The sequence below is a fragment of the Oratosquilla oratoria genome, chromosome 6 (assembly GCF_046742065.1).
Source record: "Oratosquilla oratoria isolate Oo_2021 chromosome 6, ASM4674206v1, whole genome shotgun sequence".
Classification (NCBI taxonomy): domain Eukaryota; kingdom Metazoa; phylum Arthropoda; class Malacostraca; order Stomatopoda; family Squillidae; genus Oratosquilla; species Oratosquilla oratoria.
This window is the reverse complement of record NC_134782.1, coordinates 44,218,830-44,242,158: the sequence shown is the minus strand read 5'-3', so window position 1 is coordinate 44,242,158 and position 23,329 is coordinate 44,218,830.

Genomic DNA, 23,329 nt, shown 5'->3' with positions numbered 1-23,329 from the left:
TCACTCTCTCTCTCTCTCTCTCTCTCTCTCTCTCTCTCTCTCTCTCTCTCTCTCTCTCTCTCTCTCTCTCTCTCCACTCCGTACGAGTCCGTGCAACGTTAATTGTTTACGAGTCTCCTGCTCCTCTTCACTGTCAACAAGCCCTGGCTTTCTACGCAACCAACGATATTAGCTCGTCATTATGCCCAAGTTCTGTACCCTCCTTGGTTCCAGCCCTGTTCCTCCAGGAGCAACACTTGCCTCTAAAGTTGACTCCCTCTGCACGAGCCTGAGTCCTCCTTGCCTTTGAGTATCGCTTTTCCTTCTCTTGCCAAGTCCTGTCCCTCCCCGAGACCTACGAATTCGGTTAAATCTTCACTGTCTTCGAGTCCTACTTCTGTCGACTCCTCTCCTCCAGTCCCCGTTTGCGAGTATTGCTCGCATTCCGTTGCCTACAGGTTTCGAGTTGATCGTCGCTGGAACTGACTGCCTCAGGGTCCATCATGCTCCTCTTCTCGTTCAACGAGCCCTGCTCATCTCTTCCGGCGAGTCTTTTCTTTCTCTGCAAGAGTTCTGTGTTTCTCCCTGTCAACAAGTTCTTCTTGTGCTTCTCTTCGTCTACGAGTTCGGCTCCGCGTCATTGTATTCTATTTTTTCTTTCTTTTCCAGCTTCCTTATCCTTATGTAATAGTTCTTCTTCGCTTTCTTGCCCTCGTCTTGTTTCACTCCAGTGTCCAGTGGTTCTACTGCTCCAATTCCAGGACACAGTCCTCTCTCATTTCCAAGTTCAGCATTTCATCATTTGTCATAGGCGTGCTTCATTTCCATGTCTAGCCTTCCATTTGTCATAGCCCTATTCCATACTCCAGTTTAACCTTCCTTCATTTCTTTTGCCCAATAACTGCTTCATTTCCTTGTCACAGAATAGCCCTGGCTCATATCCCTGCTTCATTTCCCTATCCCAATAGCCCTTCTCCATTTCCCTGAACGAGTCCCTGCTTCATTTCACTGTTCCAACAGCCCTTCTTCATTTCCCTAAACGAGAGTCCCTGCTTCATTTCCCTGTTCAACAATCCTCCGTTTCCCTGAATGAGAGTCCCTGCTTCGTTTCCCCGTTTAAACAGCCCTTCTTCATTTCCCTAAACGAGAGTCCCTGCTTCATTTCCCTGTTCAACAATCCTCCGTTTCCCTGAATGAGAGTCCCTGCTTCGTTTCCCCGTGTTCGAGCCCAGGTTCTTCGTGTCAGTGACTATTGTACCTCCTTCCTGTGCGGAACCCTTCTTGTTCTTGAAGAGCATCAACCGTTGTTACCGCAGTATCATTATTCTCTCTCTTGAACGAGGATAGCCCTTCCGGCTTCCTCGGCGGCCGGGCAGTATTTTACAATCCTCGACATAAAAACATTAGAAGAGCAGAAATGGAAGTAGGAGGGACGGGGAGTCGGAAGGTAGGAAAACGGATGGGGCGGGTGTCTCCCTGAGTGGACGCGGGAAGATGGTTAGTATGAGAGAAGTGGGCACACGGAAGGTGGATGGACAATATACGAAAAATAATAAGTTGTAGTATACGTTGGCACTCGTGCGAGTCCTAGAAAAGGTTTTGTCCAATGGTGTATATAAACGGCTGGTTGCTTGAAGTACGGGAACAGCAGGTAGCACAACACGGGAAACGTTCCTTTTCCATCTTGATTAGAGCGACGCCCCCTTCTCTCTCTCTCTCTCTCTCTCTCTCTCTCTCTCTCTCTCACACACACACACACACACACACACACACACACACACACACACTGTGTTTCGCCATGTATCAATATTTGTCATTCTCCCTCTCCTCCAACTTCTCTTCCCCCCTCCAGTACCTCAATCTTCTCTCCCACTTCGTCTCCTCGTCCTCCTCCTACTATTCCTCCTTTTCTCCTCTCCAACACATCCCTCTTTCCCCACTTCCTCTCCCTTGTGTTCCAGCCCGCGCAGTGCTTCGCCCCGCCCTGTCCTGTCCTGCCCCCCCCCTCTCTCTCTCTCTCTCTCTCGTAATAGATCTAAGCCAGTTTTTGGTATGCATTCCTCCTGTGTCGCTCCCATCCTCACCATCGTCGACCTCGTCCTGACCCCACACCCTCGCGCTCTTCCTCTCAATTACCCAAATTTTCTTTTTCTTCGTTTCTCCAATAGGGCGTCGTTAATCCTTTCCTCTTCAGCTTGCCTTATATCCCTCTCTCGCTCTCCCCTTTCCCTTCTTTTCCCTCTCTCTTCTCTCCTTTCTATCTCTCCTCTCATTCCCTTCTATCTCCTATGTCTTTCTCTCTCTCTCTCTCTCTCTCTCTCTCTCTCTCTCTCTCTCTCTCTGTCTCTCTCCTTCCTCTCATTCCTTTCTATCTCCTCTCTCTTTGTCTCTATGTCTGAGTCTGGCTCACTCGCTCTTTCTTTCTCTTTACATTCCCTTCTTTTTCATCTGTCTTTCTCCTCTCTCTTTCTCTCTCTCTCTCTCTCTCTCTCTCTCTCTCTCTCTCTCTCTCTCTCTCTTTCCTCTCATTCCCTTCTATCTCCTCTCTCCTCCCTCATTCCCTCACCACTCCCTCTCCATTTCCCCCATTCACTCTCCCCTCTCTCTCCTCTCTCCCTCCATCCATACCTCCCCACTCTCTATCCAATTCCCCCTCTCACTCTCTCCTCTCCCTCTGTCCTTCTCCCCTGCTCACTCTCCCCTCTCTCTCCTTCCCTCCGCTCTTCATCTCTCCCCCAGTTTGTCCTCTCTACTACGACCCTCTCGCCCAGCCTTCTTTTCCTCCTCCGCGCGGCGGCCTCAGACGTTGTGGAGCACGTCGAAGGCGGCAGTCGCCACCTGCAGCACAAAAGACAGAAGCCCCGGTCAACACCGCATTGCTTCAGACGCCAGCGAAGAACTCGGGGAAGAGGCGTGGATGCGATGGGGGGGGGGGAGAATCGGAGGCTAGGGCGGCGCATCGCAAAATCGATAGTCGAAGCGTAAAGTTACTCGATTTCCGATGAACGACGTTTGGGATTTGGATGAGTTGCTTAATGAGTCGCTGCAGCGCGCTGCGGGTCTGCTTCATTAACTTGGAGGTCGGTGGTCCTTCCTTCCTTCCTGGTGAGACGTGCCGGCACGCCTCTGTCGTCGTCGCCCTCGTTGTCTTCATCCACCCGAGGCCCGGAAAAGCGCTTCCTGAAGAAGGTCTCTTCTAAGTAGGCGACGTCTTCGGCCGTGGGTGGTTGTGGTGGTTCTGGTAGTGGTGGTAAATAACAAGGTCACCAGCATCATCAAGTTGCCTTGGTCAGCACCTGAGTAATTGGCACTATGAAATTTTTATATCCACACACACACACACAGACACACACACACACACACACACACACACACACACACACACACACACACACACACTCACTCACACACTCACTCTCTCACACACTCACTCTATGATGATCTAATTATGTAAGTTTGCAACCTGAAGTATTTTCTACTTTGTTGTAAGTGACCCGAAGAATAAGGCAGCTTCCTTGGAAACCGTTGGTATTTCAGCTTCAGAAAACCCATGGCTCGAGTGACTGTACGCCTGAACGATCAGCAAAGACCCTTCTGCCCCGGCGTAGCCTGGGGCTCTGATTTGCTAGTCAGATCGTACAGAATCCCAGCCTCGTAATAGGGCCCATACGTACGTACATACATATACCAAGGCTTTTTCCCCTTTACAAGGGAGGTAGCCAAAAAGAAAAAGGCATAAAATCAATTCCCACCCATTTCATCCCTAAACACACTCCACTCCCCTCCACCCTCCACCCTCCCTCTTATCTTGGCACCTCCTGGGGAGGTAATACTTGCACGGGTGAACGCTCAGCATGAACGGGATTTTACCCCCTTCTGCCCCGGCGTAGCCTCAAAATGGGGCTCATACGTACCTAGGGGCGGGGTGATATTCAGGACACTGAACCAAACGAGATAATAATAACAGTAACAATAGAAATAATGATTATAACTGCATCATTTCATAAATGGCAACGTGAATGGTGCAGTTGTTATTGTATATATACAAGTAAATGCCGTGATTAAAAATGAAAGTAGTGCAGTGAACACAGTACTAAGCTTGGTGATAGTATTGGTTGTGTCCAGCCTAGCAAGTATTGGTCTTAAAGATGCACAGAGAACCTCTCTGTTACTGAAATCCACTGTATCGCAGAGATCCACAAGTATGTTTTTGATATTTTGCCGCAAGTAACCAATGTTTCTATCCTGTGGAACAATACCGGAACGAAGACCTCCCCCCTTTTTTATTTATTTATTTATTTATTTATTTATTTATTATTTTATTATTATTATTCCAGGAGAGAGAACTAGATTATATCTGAGCAACAAGAACGCATCGCAGTAAATTCATCATCAGCAACCTGGTAACAGCGTTGCTATAAGAGAATTTGGTTAAGATGGATTTGAGAGCACCCCCTGTTATTTCCCTCCATCCTTTTTCTGCATAGCAGAAATCGTCCATTCCTTTCCCTCGTTGCGATGGGGCTCCGGCAGATGAAGCTGTCAGGGAAGTTGACTGCACACCCGTCAAAAGTTGAAAGTTGTAATGCAGGCAAATTCGGAGATTTTTGGGAGGAGTAGCCATGCATAAAACGTGGGTGGGGCTGCACTGAAAATCGCCATGATTGGGTGTATGACCTAGCATATATTATGAGACTTATGCGGTTGCTGCAGTAGTATTTTGGTTTGTGTCAAGCTTATGTGGAGCGTAGGGGAGATGTATGTAACAGAAGACAGAGGCTTACTTTAGGTAAAATATTTCCTTTTAAGGCAGCTGGATATTTCGCAGCTCGAAGATTCAGTGTTTGATTGAATAGCAACCCCCCACACCCACACCCACCCACACGCACCACCAAACAACCACACACCCACACCCAGTCCCCACCCAGCGTGCCTCGTGCGTCTTCGTGTTTGACCAGCTGGACGCTGCCCCAAATAGTTTCATTCTGTCTTTGCACAGCCACTGTATTTCAATGTAATTAAGTTTGGAGCACCACCAGCCAGGATGAAACTTTAACGCAGTAGTGTAGGAACATGAATTCTATTGGTGACATTGGTGGAAGGAGGATCTGGTTAAATGAATCACATGTTTATATAATAATAATAATAATAATAATAATAATAATAATAATAATGATCAATTTATTGAAGCGGGGAAACTGAGCTACACTGACTATATTTTTTCTTATGTGTGCATGTGTTTGATTCACCATGGTCTTGGATCACGTGTTGGACTCGTGATCGACAGCTAATATGCTCCCGAAAGAGAGCTCATAATATATGACCGATCTATGGTTAATGCTCTGACCTACACGCACAGACACAACCAACTCCCCACCCACGAGAGTTGGAGTAACGACCCACAGCGTAGCGATACTGGAATTATTTCAGCCCTGGGCGGGATTCGAACCCGGACCGCCGTAGTGGCAATCGGGAACTCTAACCACTGTGCCACGAATCGTGTGTGTGTGTGTGTGTGTGTGTGTGTGATGGAGTGGCTTTTGTGTAAAGGGTGTTAGGATAGTGACGGAGTGCAGGGTAGAAAATTGGAAATGGATTACCGTATTTGGAAGGGTCTGTATCAGTGACAGACACGGCCCGAAACGTTGATCCGTCGATCTCTTGTCTGTACTTTCTCATCCCGTTCATTTTTTAACCTCTCTCCCCATTCCTTTCCTTCCCTTCCCTTCCGTTCCCTTCCCTTCCCTTCCCTTTACTCTTCTTTCGTCCTCCTTGTCCACAACCATAGCTCCATATCTTTCACCGTCTCCTTTTCCTTTCCGCTTCTCTCTCTTATTCCCTTGCCCCGCTTTTCCTCTTCTCCTTTCCTCCCCACTTTCCGCCTCATTCCCTTTCCCTCTTTCCTTTTTCGTACCAACTTTCCCTTTTCCTACTCTCTCTCTCTCTCTCTCTCTCTCTCTCTCTCTCTCTCTCTCTCTCTCTCTCTCTCTCCTGTCTCTCTCTCTCACACACACACACACACACACACACAGAGAGAGAGAGAGAGAGAGAGAGAGAGAGAGCTGTCCCAAGGTAAGACATAGTTAATCCAGGACCCGCCGAGCAGTCGCGTTGTTTTGTTTAAAATTAATATATTTGAAAAATGAATTTCTGTTGCAATACTTGCTTGTTTTAACTATATGGCATCCAGTAGTGTAATGTTATGGTTTGGACAGCCGGTCCGTTCTCTTAACTTGGATGTTCCACTCCAGAGTCGCGCGCACGAGGGGGTTGGGGGAGTTCTTGAAATTGTGCTGTAGGGTACTAGATTCCTGCAGGAATACGGGTGCATCAGGAAGCGAGCTCAGCGCGGTACATGCACACCAGACGGTGCAATTACAGGAAGGCAGACTGCACCGGGGAGCTGCGTTAAAGGCAAGAAGACGCTGCCTCTTCCTAGGCTACTAGTAAGTGTGTTGAACAATATCCAGACAAGGAGCGTGTGTACATTGTCGGGACGACAGCGAAGGACTTGTGCTTGGGCCTTGTGAGTATGTAAGGGAGTATTGTGTGCCCCCGTGCAAGGGCGCGGTTGTCTTCTCGTGTCAGACTGAAGGTTTGTGTTTCTTGTTATGAGGGCGGGGTTGTGTGTGTGTGTGTGGGTGTGTGTTGGGGTGTGTAGGTGGATGGGTGTGCGGTAGGGAAGAGAGTAAATCGTATAGGTGTGAAAGAGATGTTTTGTATTTTACTATTTAGAAGAAGAAATACACGTAGGCTGCCATAATAGGCGCTTTCTTTTATGGTTCATGCATAAGATAAAAGGCTACGCGCCATAGCTAAGGTAAAAAGATATTTGTGCTTAATTTGGGAATAGCGCCGTACCCTTTCATATATCTCTCTCCCTCCCGCCTTTCCTCTCCTTGTCGCTCTCCATCTTTCCTTCTCTCCTTTTCTCCCTCTCCTAGTGCCTCCCCCTTTCGCGGTTTGAATTTTGTGTTCCCTGGAGCAGGGGGCGGAAACCCTATTGCATAAGGTGACACGTCACATTGTAATTATTGTTTCACGCGTTGTGTAATCCTGTTACGAACAATGGAGACATCAGGTGCCAGTCTTCCCTCAGAAAACACAATTCGAAAGCAGAACAAAGCTTGAAGAAAAGTGAAAACTGAAGTAGCCGCATGCCCGTACATTTGCATCGTGCAAAGTGTGCTGATACGATTGATTTGTGTTGCTGCCCGTGGCAGGCCTGCCACGCCTTCTTTCATGTGCCACGGTGATCCTTTGAAAAGAATGCAATGATGCAACATTACATTGCATCACTGGCAAAGTGTGCCGTCAAATGACCCCTTGCTCCATGTGGGGGCCGATGCAGTTAATAAAACCCACAAACTAGCTAGTAAACAAATAGCCTCCCATTCGGTCATTTAAGTTGGGTTCTACTGAATGCAAGTAGCGGGCGCCTTGTTACCATTACATAGGTGCAAACACCTTTATTTACTCGCCCAGGACATCCGCCATATTGGTTTCTTCTTCCTCCTATTTTTCATCTTCCGGTTGTCCTTCCAGTTCTCTCTCTCTCTCTCTTTCTTTCTTTCTTTCTTTTTTCTATCTTCTTTCACCTCTTGAGCTTTAACGTGGAAAGGTACATTGCTAGGTCATGAAGAAGGAAGCAGAATTTTTTTTTCCGAGCACATGCATGTACATAAAATCGCCTTCACGGGTAGGTATGAGAAGGATATGATAGCATTGTCTCGATTTTCTTTCGTAGAATGTCTCGGCAGAAGTTTAATTGTGATACTGTGTCCGTGCTTCTGAATATTCTCTTTGTGTTAACGACTCTTCCGCCATTCACCCCCCCCCTTTTTTTAAGATTTAGATATAGATAAGTTCAGGCCCTTCGCTGCTGAATTAAAAATGAGAGAAAGAAAAAGGCCTGGCTGTAGATAAGAATAAATGTCGAAAGTCTTTTTGAGAGTAGCAGTGTAAATGATGTTCCGTGTGGTCTGCAGTGTGGCGTGGTGAGTCTGAGGTAGATGTAGAGCCATCCGGCGGCGTTTTCATAAGGCGAAGAAGGGCGACAGCACCTACACCTGCGAGAGGGGTTCGACCGAGGTGTTGGGGATGGGGGTGGGGGTGGGGAAGCTGTTGTGTGCGCGCCGGGGCAGGAAATGGGTCTCTTCCGTGACTGGGAGGTGGGGGTGGGTGGGGGGCGGAGGAGGAGAAGTGAACGAAGAAGGAATAGAGGAGAAAGGGAGAATGGCTTGAAAACGGGGCTGGTTTGGTGGTAGAGGATGTTAGGCGTGTTGGGGAAGGTTGAGGTGGAGATGGTATTCCTAGGTGAAGTATGGGGGGAGGGAGTGCCCGTAGGGGCCACTCTCCAGGCTGGGAACTAGAGGCACGCGACTGGAGTGCCATTAGTAGTTTTTGAGACTCAAGAGGGAAAGTGGTACTGTTGTAATGGAGTTATTTCGGGGGAAGTGGGACTCGGTTGTAGGGAGCCGAACGAGAGTGGGACTTCATAAGGCGGTTGGGTGAGGTCTGGGGGACTTCGGGGATCGGATGATATAAGATAAGAATGGAGGAGAGTGCAAGAGACCATAAGGCTTACACTAGGCAGTTCCATAACCCTTACCACCTGTCATCCCTTTCCATATATCTATCTAATCTTCTCGTAAATCAACCCATAGTTACAGCGCTCACTACATGGTTGTTAAGTCTATTTCATCCGTTAACCACTCTATTGGTTAACCAGATCTTGCCTATTTACTTCTTAATCCTAAATTAGTTCAATTGAAACGTAGTACTCACGAAGTTTTGCGAGTTGGGTTAAACGCGGCCGTAGATCAACGAGAACGCTGACGACACAAATTTAAGAAACATTGTCAGTTAGTCTTTGAGGCAATTTGGATATGTATGTCCTGTCCGTATTCACGATCGTCCGTCATATGCTCAAAGGTTGATGGCACCGTGGAATAAGACTTTATTTCTCTCTCTCTCTCTTTCTCACACACACACACACTACGGAGGTCCGGGTTCGAATCCCGCCCAGGGCTGAAATAATTTCAGTATCGCTGCGCTGAGTCGTTACTCCAACTCGTGGGTGGGGAGTTGGGTGTGTGTGCGTGTAAGGTCACACCATTACCCATAAATCGGTCATATATGAACTCTGAGATCTCTTCCGAAAGGGAAATAGCTGTCGATCACAAGTCCAACACGTGATCCAAGACCATGGTGAATCTCTCTCTCTCTCACACACACACACTCTCACTCACACACACACACACACACACACACACACACACACACACACACCATGTAATGGAGAGAACGATGATGTATTTGTTGACGTAATAGAATATATCTTCCACGTGAAAAAAAATGAGAAGATGGAATAGCCTCACAAGGTGCCTGGCGACCTTAGAACACTCAACAAACAACCTCGAGTGTAACTCATCCTTAAAAAGCTTTGGTCAGGAGGCGACTGAAGATAAGTATATATTCAAGCTCTTCAGAGAAGTGGATAACTTTGTAAGAGTAATTAAAGTGAATTTGAATAATAATAATGATAATGGCTCGCGGGGGCTTTTTAGTTTAAAATCATGGAGAGGAGGTTTTAAGTTTAACAAAATGGATATTTCTTTTCGTGGAAGGACAGAGCCCCCCAGAGTGTTCTTGAAAACGGTCTTCAGTGCAGGCACAAGTAGGGGAGACAGGGCTTGATAACCCATGATTTTACAACACATGCCACTAGATCAGTCTCTCTCCCTCTCTCTCTCTCTCTCTCTCTCTCTCTCTCTCTCTCTCTCTCTCTCTCTCTCTCTCTCTCTTTCTCTCTCTGTCTCAGCTCTCATTCACTCTCTCCCACCCTCCATTCCTCCACTCCACTCTCCTCTCCCTTTCTCCTTCACTCTCCCTTTCTCCTTATCTTCTTCCCTCCCCATCTTCCCCTCTCCTTCCTTCTCCCTTTCTCCTTTTCTTCCTTCTTCTTCCCTCTCCTACCCTCCCCTTTCCTCCCCTCTCCACTTCATCTTTTATCTTCCCACTTCCTCTCTCCCCTTCTCTTCTCTTTCCCTCTCTTCACTCCAGCTTTTCTCTCTCGCTCTCTCTTTCTCTCTCCCCCTCTCCCTCTCGTTTTCACTCTGCCAAATATGGAGAAAGACACCAGCATAGGAAAGGCTCATGCTAACGGCAAATAATGCTGATTGCATAGCGAGTGGGCACCCATCAATAAAATTATTGAGATAATGACATAGTGGCAGCAGCAGCAGGGCTCCACCTTTGGGTGACAGACAAACGTTTCGTGGAGGAAGGGATGAGGGATTGATGGGAGGGAGCAAATGGGCGATGAGGAGGATAGTGAGTAAGGGATGGCACCAGCAGCGCGCTGATCAATTGATTGTGCTATGGCACGTGTCAGTTTTGTTTTTTTTTCTTTTCTTTCTTTCTTCCTTCCTTTCTTGTAGAGTTGGGTTAACCAACTGTCCTGGGAATATCCATAAAATCCAGTGTTTGCCGTATCAGTGTATTGTGTGTCTGTATGAGATCCGCTATGGCCATGGGTCACGTGTTGATCTCGTGATCGACAGCAATTATTCCCCTTCCCCTTTTAAAAGCTCATGCTATATTGCCCGTGTGTGTATGTGTGCAGAGCACGTTACTCGACTTTAGAAAGATATGTTCAGGTAGGGAGATTGTCATCGTACTTATTAAAGGGGAAAAAATAACAAAACACTGCACGGCGCGTATGAACTGTCCAAAGACAACTGACATAGGTAGACACGAACGGAGACGGTGAGAAATCGTAGCCCCTCCGCCCTCGTATGTTATGTGGAGACGATAATTAAATTGTACGTTTGGCCTGAGCCTGTTCGTGATGACAAAGAGGCAGGAACGAGGGCCGTGCCGGGGTTATTGTGTATGTTAATGATTATTGGCCCGGAGGAGGGAGGGGGTGGCCGGGATTGGGGGGGGGGCGTCGCAAGGAAACTGACGGAAATTGGCGGCCCTTAGAGCGGAGGGGGGGAGGGGACGGAAGGGTTGGGGAGGCGCAAATGGAAGCGGCAGAAGGTGTCTTGGGATGGCAGTCGAGAGGCTTGGTGGAGGAGGTAGTAGTATTTCAAAGATAGTTAGCGCTTCTATCCTTGGGGATAATATCAACTGGAGGAGTAGGAGTAGGAGTCGTTAAAAGGATACTGGTAGTAATTAGCATTATTTTTAGTAGGTTCGACAGTTACAATAGACACCCGCGTGACTATACCACTAAAATTCCCTGTAATACCCAAGGCACAAGTTTTATACAGTCAATACATCCAATCGTGGGTGGAGGAAAGAAGTGAGCTGCCTTGCAAAACGGAAGGTGTTAGATAGGATATCCTCCTCCTCTTTCTTCTTCTTCTTCTTCTTCTTCTTCTTCTTCTTCTTCTTCTTCTTCTTCTTCTTCTTCTTCTTCTTCTTCTTCTTCTTCTTCTTCTTCTTCTTCTTCTTCTTCTTCTTCTTCTTCTTCTTCTTCTTCTTCTTCTTCTTCTCCTTCTCCTCCTCCTCCTCCTCCTCCTCCTCCTCCTCCTCCTCCTCCTCCTCCTCCTCCTCCTCCTCCATGGTTTGCAGGACCCCAACTTTGCCGGTGGTCCGGAACAGTTCATACATAAACTCAGGAGAGACGGTGTATCCACAGTATGATGCCACTCTTGCAGTGACGATACCCGGAGGAAGCTGATGTATCTCACACACACACATACACACACACACACACACACACACACACACACACACACACACACACAGTGATGCCCAAATCACCTCAGGTCCGATGTGAGCGGTGGTCAGGGGGAATTATTCAGAGTGAATGCCCTTCCTTACCTCTGCGCCGCGGCCAGGGTTCGAACAGACGCCGGATTTACCACGCGGTAATCAGACGCGCGCTTTACCAACCGAGCCACAACAGGCACCAACTTCGAGTCTGTCTGTCGCTTGGGTGGAAGAGTTCAAACGCCCGAGGAGGGGCGGTCGTGGCAGAGGCTCATCAGCTTGACGCTCCTGTCTGATGGGTTAAGTTGGGTTAGGTTTAGGAGGGACCAAGGCTTGGTCCGTTGCGTTGGCAACTAATAGCACCTGTATTGGTGCCATCTTCGTACCAGGCCGCGAGATGCACGCACACACACACACACACACACACACACACACACACACTCTCTCTCTCTCTCTCTCTCTCTCTCTCTCTCTCTCTCTCTCTCTCTCTCTCTCATTGAGACACCGTCCTCTTCTTCATCCTATTCCTCTTTCCCCTCCTCCCTTCTTCCTCTTCCTCCTCCATCTATATATGTATTCCCCTCCCCTCTCCAACCCATCTCCGACCCTTTACTTCCCCTCTCCTTCAAGTTTTCCCTTTTTGCTCCTCCTGACTCCTCGCGCCATTCTGTTGGTTCCCACACTCGCATCCATGTCCATTTTCTTTGCCCGTGTCATCCGATCTCTTTCCGTTTCCCCCCTCCCCCCTCCTCTCTCTCTTTCTCTCCCTCTCTCTCTCCCACTCTCTCTCTCCCCCTCCTTCCCTCCCCAAGATGTACGTTTGATTTTGGATGATTTGTTTTCTTGGTGTTTTCTTGACATTTTCCTCGAAATTTTCATTTCCTGTTTACGTTTTAGCGATTTTATGTTCACATCTGCATTACAATTTTTTATTTCCCCTTCCCACGGTATTATTTATCATATTTGTTCTCTTCCTCCTCGTTTCATCGCCATTCTTTGAAATTATTTTTTTTTCTACTTACCTTTTCCGAGGAAAAGATACAACACTTCTACTCCCGTTATTTTTTTTTCCTTATTTTCTCGTCCTAAATTTCTCTTTTCCGAGTCCCAGTTGTTCCCCTTTTCTTCTTTCCCCATAAGCTTGCTGCTCCTTCCTAAACAACTTTCTCCCAACACTGTATCCAGTCATGTATTTTCCTCCTCTCTTCCTCTCTTTTGCCATCTCCTCCCCTCTCTTCACTTCTCAGGTTTCCTTCCCGTTCCTCATTTCCCCTTCCCTCCTCTTCCCTCTCTTCACCTCTCCTCCCCTCTCTTCCCCTCTCTTTCCCTTCCCTCCTCACTCCTCCTTTTCCCCCGTTCCCTCTACTTCCCCTTTCCTATACACCCCCTTCTCACTCTCTCTCCTCCCATTTCCCCTTAGCTCCCTGTCCTTCACCCCTTTCCCCTTACTTCCTCTTCCTTCCCTCCTCCTCACCGCTCCTTCCCTGTCTCGTCTCCTGTGGTTACATTTTTTCCCCGTTGATAACATGAAAGATGGCCATGACATGTCGGAGCATGGGGCATTATTAAAAGTTCTCCCGATTGGATTTTCTGGGGGGAAGAGGATATGCAATCAAGGGGGGAGGGGTTTGGGGGGAGTCTGTGGGGGTATAAGGAGAATGGTCGCTCTGGATCAGTATTAAGCCCGTTTTTTGAACATTCACCACGGACGGAGGAGGTCGTTTGTGGTTGAATGAAATATCGTGGCGGCAGCCGGGATTAAAGTGATTCAATGTCACTTTTTCTGGAGTGGATTGGGAAGCGTCACTTCATTCGGAATCTCGGTTTGGATGTCGCCAGGCGATTTTATTCAAGCGGGAGAAGCCTCGAGTCCAGAGGATGAGGTGAACCCCTGGACGACAGAGAGAAATGTTTGACGTTAACCAGGACACAAATATTGAAGTGGACGCAGGGATGTAACGAGTTGTAGAGCATGTGTGGTGTGATTGGGGACATTAAGACCATTGTTGTGGAGTGAGTGGGTGAAAGAGAGAGGGGGGGAGGAGGAGGAGGAGTAGGGGACGGGAGGGGGAGTGGGTGAGAGGGGTACGTCGTGACTGGGTTGCCCATCCATAGTGTTCAAATTTGTCATTCTTTCCTGAGGAGGAGCTGCCTCCTCTCGTCTCCTGCTGGTGCAAGGGCACTTCAAGAGGATGATGACATTCTCGCGGACACGCGCGCGCACGCACTCTTTATCTATTCTCCCCGTCTTTCTTTCTCTTTCTGCCCTCCCCCTCCTCTTCATTTTCCTCTTTCTCCTCGTCCACCCCCTCCTTCGGTTCCTCCTCCTTTCTCTATGCCCTTCTCCTCCTCCTCCTGCTCCTCCTACTCCTCCTACTCTTCTCCCACATACTATTTCCTTTCACTCCATATTACTCGGTACCTGTCTGTCAGGTATACCCATACACCTGTACAGTCGTGTATCCAAAACAGCAAGTTCTAAGAGACGTCTTCGCCACACCTGAAGAGGTCGTTCATTCTGAGGGGGGAAGCCGGTTCCAATAGTGCTTTCGTTGTAGATGAAGATCGTTAGTGCCAACGCTGTAGAGGAAAAAAGCGGGAGTGCCAACGCTTGGCACGGGCGTGGAGGCGAGTTAATGGCGTCTGTGGTAGTAAATAGTACCTTGTATGTAAAGGGTGCTTGAGACTGCCTTTAGGTGGTGTAACCATTCGCGTCCCGTGATGGTTGTATTCCATTCGGGGATCTTTCATGCTGAATAGATTCGTCAGGCGTTGCGAAGAGGAAGTCTTTAGCTTTGCCAAATTCATCCTTTTGGGAGAGTAACAACGGGGTGAGTTCTAGAATGAGAAATAAATAGTTTAATACGGGAGTATCAGGCTTGATGTGGCATATTTGAACGGGTAGTGAGACGGAAAAAGACGGGGAATTTCAGCCGCGCTGAGGAATGATCACAAATAGTTGTAGTACTTTGTCAACATGACCCGGCGCTTTTGTCTTGGAGGACAATATCTCATCGAAGAGGTGGAGTCGTTGGAGGGTGGTAAAGGTGGGTAGCAGAACGGAGAGATAATACAAATTAAAAAGAGTTCATCATTGTTTTTTGAGTGGAGACGAGTCTCCAATTATAAAGGAATGTTGAGTGACATGGCCCTTTGGGATGTCGCTGAAGTCCTTAGAATCTGAGTGCATAAACCATGCCGCCGCCAGTACAAGGGTGGGCATTATCATAATCTTGACGTCATAGTAGAGGCAGGATATGATGTCAAGTGGAGACTTCTTACCAGGAGAATGGGTGCGGTTCTGCCATCGGAATAGGAAAAAGTGTTTGAGGAAAACCTGAGGAAAAGTTGAGGAACAAGGAAGACGGGCGTGAGGCATCATAGGGCAAGGAAGGAAGGAGGACCTGCTTTCTTCCTGTCCTTTGTGTGTTGTAGAGGAGGGAACTGCAGGGGGAGGGGGCTTCCAAGTCTTTCTGGACAGCATCAGCGTCCTCTTCTTGAACTGTCAGGGCAGATTAAGAGGCGGGTGCAATAGAGGAAAACGATAACTTTAAGTGAGAGGCGGATGTGTGTGGGAGAAGTTGTTGGGTACTGGTTAGGACACCCGAATGATGTTCAGGATGCCTGAGGGTCGAACCCTTTCCAGAATACAGTAGTTTATTTAACCAAGACGATAAGCTCATGATTTTTTTCTTTCTTCAAAACCAACATGTCTAACTGTAACTATATAATACACACACACACACACACACACACACTCATGATTTTTTGTTCTTTCTTCAAAACCAACCCTTGTCTAACTGTAACTATATAACACACACACGCACGCACGCACGCACACACACACACACAGGTTCGTATGCATTTCGTTTGGTACCTGGAGGAAAGAGGATTTATAGAAAACTTAGTATTGTAACTGGAAGGGAGTGTGCCACATGGTGTTTAGAGGTATTTATTCTGGTTATCGTCAGGCTGGCTGTTCTCTTCATCTTCGTGGCGCCTGTCTTGGGCGCGAAGGAGATTGATGGGATTGGAATGAGTGGGAGTGGGTGCCTGCCTTGACTGGCTACCTCCCTTATAATTAGGGAGAGGCCCTTGGTATATAGATAGATATGTTTATTTTTTATTTATCTTTTTTGTTTATTTTATATATTTATATTTTTTGTTTATTGGTTTCTTTAATTTATTTTATTTTTTATGTATTTTTTTGTGCCACGTTTGCGTGTACGTGCGTGCGTGACTGCGCGCGCGCGCAATCTCAGGAGTAATAGTTAATGTGAATAGCAGAACGTAGGAGAAAGAGGGAGATAGGAAGTGTTTACGGGCATTGGTTAGTTCCCAGAGCATGTATGTTGGAACAAGTTTACGTGAACGTGATACCGTTTAAGATTTATAGTCTGGTTTACGCGCGCCAAGGCGTTGGCGTTGCTGGGACGCTCCCAGGAATATAGCCAGAGTGTGTTTAGGCCCGCCAGTGTGATAACACGACAGGACCGAGTTAAGAAATGGTGGGCGGGGGTGGAGGCTGGTTCTCAACTCCCCATAATGTGGTTTAATGGGAGGGATGACAGGCTGTGATTAAATGGAATAGGGTTTTGCATGCTATCTTGTGTGTGTGTGTTAAAAATCGGGATGCTTTAATCATGGAAAGTCGGCGGACTTCCAGGTGGAGCTGTAAGCACTAATTACAATTAAGGATGAGGATTTTGGAGTCACGCACGCCACGGTGATGGAGGTGGTGGTTGTGGTGGTGGTACCGATAGTGGTGTGGTGTGGTGTGGTGTGGTGTGGGGGTGCTAATAGAGGTGGTAGGAATTCTTCAAGTTTGCGATGTTTGAAGCATTGGTGGCAGTAGATGGGGTCTACGTGGCTTGCACAGGTGTTGGAGGGAGTGTTGTTATTAATAGATTCAGTTGTGGATTTTTTATCTATTTTTTATTTCTATTTTATTTTTTATTTTTTTTGTGGGTGGGTGGGGAGATTGTTGCTCCCGCAACGGCTAATGGTGTTGACTATGGTTGATGGGAATGGATTTAAGCTTGGCGTTAATATGTCCTGTAGAGGGAAGGAGGGAGGATGTGGAGGTAACAGCAGGGCATGGTAAGGGAGGGAAGGAGGGTTACTGGCGGGAGGGAGGAAGAGAATGCGGACGTGAGTTGGCAAATGGGAGAGTGTGCAAGGGGAATGGAAAGGGAGAGTGAGTGAGAGGGGAGAGGGGCGGTTGTGGGAGAGGTAGGGAGAACAGGGAAGGGAGAAACGGAATAGATGGGCATCTTGTCTCCGGTCGGATCTGCAGTCCGGGAGGTGGGGGGGGGGAGAGGGGGGGGTCGGCAGGAGGGAGGAAGGGAGGTGGATGGCGAGGGCGGGGTGGAGACCTGATTTCCATCTTGTTTGTGCTGCTCATCAAGCCGGGAGTGGGGGGGCAAGAGGATGAGTTATTGAAAATCAATTCAGTTATTCTATCCCTCAATCTCCTCCCCCCCACACACACACCTTCATCCCTCCACCATTCCATCCATCCACCCTTCAATTCCTGTCATACCTTGAACCACAATATTCCGCATTTGGACGCACCTTTCTTCCTAATTTTTTTTTTTTTTTTTTTTTCCATCGCGTTTTTATCGTTCCTGCCCTGCCGCAGCAATCTACGTCCCCACATATATTACGTTGTCTCATTTGCAGTCTTCACCTCATCCCTTCATCTTTCTCTCTTCATCACCTCTTCTCACTCAGCTGTCCCTATGCCATACGTCTCTTAGTCCTCCCTTCGTCGTTCACATCATCCTGTCTTCAGTTCTTACTCTTCTTTCCTCATTCCTCTCCCGCCTTGCCCCATTCCTCTCCTCTTATTTTCTCTCCTTTCATCACCCCACCAATTCCCCATTCCTTTTCCTATCTCCACTTATTCTTCTCTATCCCTCTCCCCTCTCTTCTCCATATCTTTTTCCCCTCTTCCCATCCCCATTGACTGTCCCCATTTATCATCCATCTTCTCCGTTCCTTTCCTCATTTCTGTTCCTATTCCTTTCCATTTTTCTTCCTCCAATTCCTCTCTCGGTTTCCTCCCTTGATTCTCCTCGCCCTATCCTGTCCTCAAATTTTATAGCTATTCAGTTATTTCCTCCTTTTTCGTTCTTATCTTTCTTCTCCATCGATTTTAATCCCATTCCTTTATTCACACACACACACACACACACACACACACACACACACACACACACACACACACACACACACACACACACACACACAAATACGTACACACAGACACACACACACACAAATACGCACACACAGACACACACGCGCGCGCACACACACACACACACACACACACACACCTTATTCTTGTTTCCCTTTCCTGTTATGCCGCCCTCCTGCTCCTGAGTTCCCAGTTTTCCCACAACCATTTCAACCCCATTTCTTTCTTTACCCTCTATTCTCATTTCTTATTTTTTTTCTTTTGTTTTAATTGTGCGGACCACTGTAGTCTGTTCTCTACTAACTGGCGATCTTACTCGATTTCACCCTAATCCTGCTCTCTCTCTCTCTCTTTTTCTCTCTCTCGTCAGTTCTCTTTTCGCTCTCTTTTGGAGAACACCGGCCTGGTGGTTAGGGGCCACGGTTGGAGATCTAACAATCCCCGGATCGATTCCCACGCCCGGACGTGGTGGTATTTGTCCGTGTTTGCTGTGGCACCCTCCTGAGGGACTTTGCCTTGGGGCCGACCAGGAGACGTTAAATGGATTGCGAGACGTCCGACGAAAATCTTCCGCAGTAGCCTCAGTTTGGTCAGTCAGCCCCTGCTTTGGTGGTGAAGGTTTGTTGTTCTTGTTTGCTTTTTCCTTTCCTCTTTCTATCATTAGCTTTGGAATTCTTCATCCCCACTTTTCTTATCCTCTCTCTCTCTCTCTCTCTCTCTCTCTCTCTCTCTCTCTCTCTCTCTCTCTCTCTCTCTCTCTCTCTCTCTCTCTCTCGTGTCCTTCTGCATCCCTTTCTTCTTCCTCTTGCCATCCACCTTTCTATCATTTTCACCCTTGACCGATACTCCTCTTTAGGTTCTTCCCACGTCTGCCCCGCTTTTTTCTTTCTTCGTTTTTTGACGTCCGTCCCCTTTATTCGTTCCAGCTCTTTTCCACTTGGGGGGGGGTTTGTCCTATCCTCTCCTGCTGTTCCCATCTACCTCGCCAATTATTGTCTCCCTCTGTGTAGCCCCAATGCCGTCTGCCTGCTCTGCCCCGCCGTCGTGTCGGAAACACCTCGAAGGAGGGGGAGGAGGAACTCCACCAAATGGAGTAAATGGAGGAGATTCTGGAGTCGCATCAAAGGTGTATATGCAGGTTCCAATTAAGGATTGTACTCATTATGTTAGAAGACTTATTTATTTATTTATTTATTACCTCTGTTTTTCGTCCATTTTCCCCCCGCATCCAATTTAATCTCGTTTTTTTTTTTTTCTTTTTTTTTTTTTTTTTTTTTTTTTTTTTTTTTTTTTTTTTTTTTTTTTTTTTTTTTTTTTTTTTTTTTTTTTCGGGTCTTCAGCTTCTTTCTCCACATGATGCATCTTATATTTTCATTTTTCTTCGTCATGTTCTACGTCTTCTTTGCCTTAATCTTCGTCGTCCTCTTCGTCTTCTCATTCTTCTTCTTCTTTGTCGTCGTCGTCTTCGTCTTCGTCTTCGTATTCCTCCTAACCAACTTGTCCTCGTATATGGTATCGTGTTCTTTCTGTCTTCTCTTCATTTGACTCCATCTGGGCTTCATTTATTTTCTTTAGTCCCATCTTCTCTCTCTTGCACTCACATCTTGCCACTACCATCACTTTCCACTTCATGTCATTTTCTTCTTGTTCCCTTCCTTTTTTCTTGCCCTCCTTCCATCCTGCCTTCCCTCTTTCCTTTCTTCCTTCCTTCCTTCCCTCCTTACTTCCACCCTTCCCTTCACCCTTCCCTTCACCCTTCATCCCCTCCTTCCTTCCCTCCCTCCTTCTCTTTTTCCCTCCTTCCACCTCGTCCCTCCTCCACTTCTTTCCTTCTTTTCCTCCCTTCAGCCTTTCCTTTCCTCTTTCCCTCCATTGTTCTCCCAGGCTTCCGTTCCCCCATCCCTTTCTCTATTTTCTCTTTTTGTCTCTTAACCTCTCCTTCACTTTGCTATTCTTTCACGTACCTTCTCTCGTATCCTTTGTTCTCTTCTTTTCCTCCCCCCACCATTATTTTTTTTTCTTGTCGCTCCATGTCCCTCCTTCGCCCTCCTCGTTCTATTCCACCTCACCCCCAACTTTTCCTCCTTGTTCTCCTTCTCTCTTCCTCCCCCTCCCCCTCTCTCGACCGTACTTTTTGCCTTTCCGCCTGCACCTTCCCCACCTTATCCTTTTCTCATCTCGTCTTCTCCTCACGTCTTTCCTCCTCCTCCTCCTCCTCCTCCTCCTCCTCCTCCTTCACCTCCTCCTCCTTCACCTCCTCCTCCTTCACCTCCTCCTCCTTCTCCTTTTCCCTTTCTTCCTTTTCTCTCTTTACTTGTCGTTCTCCATCCCTCCCATTTTTTCTTTTCCTCCACTTCTCTCTTTTCCTCTGGACCTGTCGCTTTCATTACCCCCCCTTTCTCTCTCTCTCTTCTCTTCTCTTCTCTTCTCTCTTTTTTTCTCTCCAGTTCGTTTCGCCGTCGTTCATCATCCCTCCTCCTATTTTTATATTTTCCAGAAACCCCTTTGTAATCTCCCTGTCAGCTCTCTTCCATCTTTGCAATCCTTCTTCGTTTTCCTCTTTCCATCTAACTTCCCCTTTTCAGTGTAATTTTCATAAGTCTGTGGCACCTCTCTCCCTCTCTATCTATCTCTCTCTCTCTCTCTCTCTCTCTCTCTCTCTCTCTCGTCTCTCTCTCTCTCTAGTCTCGGTCTTTTTCCCCTTTGCAGTGGAGTTGGGGGTTTCCTTCGGCTGAATGAACCCGCCCGGTTGAGGTCCAGAACAAAGGGAAATGCCGTGATGAGTAGGGGCAAGGATTGGTTGCGGATTCCAACCCCTCACTCCCCCATCCCACCTCGCCCATCAGTCACCATTTTATTTCTTCAGCCATTTGTGCCCCATAACCCCGCCCATCACCACATGAACAGAAACTTCTGGTTTAGGCCAAAATGAAAGCAGTGAAGTGCGTCAGTCGTAGCGAAGGGGTTGAAAGCTTCTTCACGAAATGCGAGACACCTTCAGCCCTCAGCTGAACAAAGTCGTCTGTCGTAGTCCAGGACGCGTCATCGAGGACTCGTAAATAGACCCCGGTTCCAGTCTAGATGACCTCCTGGTCGTAGGGGTTGACAACACCCCAAACACCTCGGTCTGTGCCTCGTAATGACGTTAATGCACAAGGACTGCCTGGGATAGAAGCGCCGCGGGCTCTCGTGTAGGCAGACAAAACTCCGCTTCTATGGTGTTGTCGTGCTGACAAAATGAATTACACGCCGTCCTATTGAAGCGGCTTAATTGTTTGTGTATCAGAGGCGTGGCGGGGATGGCAGAAGGGAAGTGGGTTGCACGGGGTGGAAGAGGGGATCCAAGATAGGCAGGGTTCAGGGTGTGATAGGTAGGAGGTTGGGGGGGGGGTATATGTGAAATAGGGCGGGGCATGAGTAATGCATGGCGCTCCATTGGCGTGTCTGGTGTATTAGAGACTTCGGCGTCATCGCCGTTGCCACCACCGCCTCGCAGCCACCTTGGTAACCTTACCCGTAACTGTACACGTAGCTCCTGTATGCGTATAACAGGCAGGGAACGCAGGCAAGTAGGCTAGGCAGGGCAAGGCAGGGCAGGCAGACGAGGTAGGCTAGGCAGAACACGACAGGGCAGGCAGGTAAGGTATGCTAGGCAGAACACAACAGGGCAGGCAGGTAAGGTAAGCTAAGCAGGCACGCAGGCAGGCAGGCAGGCGGGCGGGCAGGCAGGCAGGCAAGCAGGCAGGCGGGCGGGCAGGCAGGCAGGCGAGCGGGCGTAGGCCCAGAAGACTTGTGGGTTGATTCCTTTACCAGCCGCACCTCTGCGTGCCTAACACGTTTGCCTTGACAGGTCGCCAGGAACGAGTCAACAGTGAGAGATGTGTCCTGATTCTCCCGCTGCTGCTCATAATGCTACCGTAGTCACCAGCGACTCTTGGGAAGGCTAATATGGATACAGACAGAGATTTTGAACATAGAGTGAGTTTATTTTAATCCCCATAACACTGACGTAAGGGCTCTTCAAGGCAGCCACAAAACCGTAATTTTTTTTTTTGCAAGTTTCCACCAAAAACATTTGCTACAAATTACCACAATTTTGTCATGGATAATAATAATGTTTATGTTTACGTTTGTGTACGTATTCATTGATGACAAAATTTATGATAATTATTTTGTGACGAAATGCTTAGATAAATAAATGTTTGGCACGTGATTCGTGATGATATACTTGTGATCATGGACCTTTATATTTGTATATTGGATGAATGAATGCTAACTATGGAAGATTTGTGTATTTGTGGAAGAAGTAGTTGTTGAATCATGGACAGAGTCGATGGGAAGGGCTTTAAGGACATAAGGGGATAGAGGGTACTTCCTTCCGTAGCTAATGCGTTTGTGTGTGTGTGTGTGTGTGTGTGTGTGTCTATCTGTCTATCTGTCTATCTGTGTGTGTGTTATATGTTGCAAGATTACCTTCCGTTGGGGGTGTTGACCCTACTACGCCCAGCACAAAGGTGTTTTGAGTCACAGCAAATAATCTCATTCCGCCGAGGGGTGTGGGTCGGCCGCGATCAACGCACTCGATTCAACCATGCCTTCTTTGATATTTTTCCTTTCTTGAACTTGCAGTTGCTGTTGATATAATTATCATTATTATTATTATCATTATCATTAATAGTAGTAGCATTTATTATTAGTTATTATTATTAATGTTCTTATTTTCATTGTTATTATTATTATTATTATTATTATTAATAGTAGTATTTATTATTATTATTATTATTATTACTATTATTGTTATTTTCATTATTGTTATTATTATATTTTGTAATTATTTCTATTACTGTTTATTATTATCATCATCATTTTTGTTATTCGACAGAGTCCGATCCCTAGCTGAGATCGGTTACGTGAAGACCAGGTGATTTTATTTTGTTAGAAGCCAGATCCCGTTCATATGTTGATATCACTGAACATGTGCAATGACATCTTTATGCTTAAAAAGTAAAAGAATATAATAATGACGGAGACTGCAAGAAACCATAAGGCTTACACTAGGTAGTTCCATGCCCATTACCACTTTTCTTTCCCAACGCTCACTACATGATTACTAAGGCTAAAAGGAACCAGTAATAATGTTGAAGTGGGAAAAAAGCTCAGCTCTTCGAAACGGGCCGCGTAAGGGAACGGGAGGATTTCGGAGGGGTGTGTCTGGAACACGTGACGTGATGAAGTGAGAACATTGCGTGTCATGGAAGAGTTGAGGGGTGGGCAACCCATGGTACGCGTGCCAAAGTTGGTACGCTAACGACTTTATCCGCCACGCGTAACTTGGGGGCTCACTATAAAATTATAATAACTCTTCAGCTACTTTTTGTTTAACCATTGATAAGCGCATGCTGCGCTGGACGGCGGATCCCATGG